Genomic DNA, 1499 nt, shown 5'->3' on the forward strand with positions numbered 1-1499 from the left:
GTCGCCGTGTATTTGGCGACACAGCCCACATTTCCTTATACGCCTGATATGGCGCATATCAGCTCGTGGTTTATCTCTAGCGTCTGTCACCAGCGTCACGATTTATCTTAGTCCTAAGACATGTCTTGCTTTCAGAAACGCGAAACCTCAGGTTTCTTTCTGTGACCTTATTTGAACTGGTTACCGCGAGACTGCACAGTTCAGCAGCCCCGCACTGTGAACACATCAGTCAAAATAATGGGGCCCTCTCTACGACAGGTGTTGCTGCAGTCCTTACGGAGAGATGAATTCAGCTTCACGTGTCCAAATGACTGATGTCAATTGAAAAGCTCTAGACAGTTTTTTCTGTGAATAATGTAACTTCTTTTATTACAATCCGTGCTTCGGTAGCACTAGGTAATAAAGTTAAAAATTTTGCGTGTTCAATGGAAACTGCAAGGAGATTTACATTGTGTTTTGTCTGCTGAATGGCTTTTTGATATCATTACGAACCAGGATGAACAATGGACCCTCGCTTTTTCTGGCAGAATGTAGTTCAGCCTCGGAAAATTTATTATCCTTGGTCCCATCAAGAACTGTACTCCATGTTTCTGGTTTTTGAGGGATGGGCAGGATTAAACTGTGCTGTGAGGCACAGGCCTCCTAGCTGAAGCAAGATGAGAATACTGGACAGCGTGCCTAGTCTACGATGTTACTGCAGAGATCTGTGTAATCCAGAAGTAACAGTCTGTTATGTGGTTCTGTGGTTCTCGCCAGGTCATGGGAACGCACAATCGCTTGTGATGATATCCGGTTTTCAATCACCAACCTAAGAGCCTCACATATGAAAGACATCATATGTGTGGGGTCCAGGGTGTATTCTGATCTATTCTACAGCCAAAATAAAATTGGTATGATTTTCTAATCAGAGGGGTTACATTTCTGGTTTGAGATTTAAAAGTTACCTCTCCACTGACGTAACGAAAAGTGTTTGGGTGGTTAACACACGTATGGGGCATTGCAAGTATGCAAACGTAGTATATACAATCACAAAACAATAAAAAATTACGAAGTTGTAAAATACACTTGTCAATATAGTTTATAACGTGACAAACAAAGAGGGTATCAGGTTTCACTCATATAAACCTCTGAATAAATATTCTTCTAACGGGAAGATATTATTTCAATACAATAATTCCTGCAAATAACAGAAACAAATTATAGTATGGATTAAAAATAATTTAGCTTCAATCGACAGAAACAAATGCTAGTATCCAATAATAAATAACTTAGCTTAAAATATATTCACATTATTATAGTAACTGGAGTCCAATAGAGTGATTCTAACTTGATATTCAGAATTAGCAGATAGTTTCAAATTTTTCCTTGAAATGTTCGTGAGGTAAAATTCAAACTGTCAAGTGGCAGAAATTCCTGTGCTTTCCCATGTACCAGGCGATCAAAAAGTAAGTATAAATTTGAAAACTGAATAAATCACGGAATAATGTCTACAGAGAGGT

This window comes from Schistocerca gregaria, chromosome 8, assembly GCF_023897955.1.
Source record: "Schistocerca gregaria isolate iqSchGreg1 chromosome 8, iqSchGreg1.2, whole genome shotgun sequence".
In the NCBI taxonomy this organism is placed as follows: domain Eukaryota; kingdom Metazoa; phylum Arthropoda; class Insecta; order Orthoptera; family Acrididae; genus Schistocerca; species Schistocerca gregaria.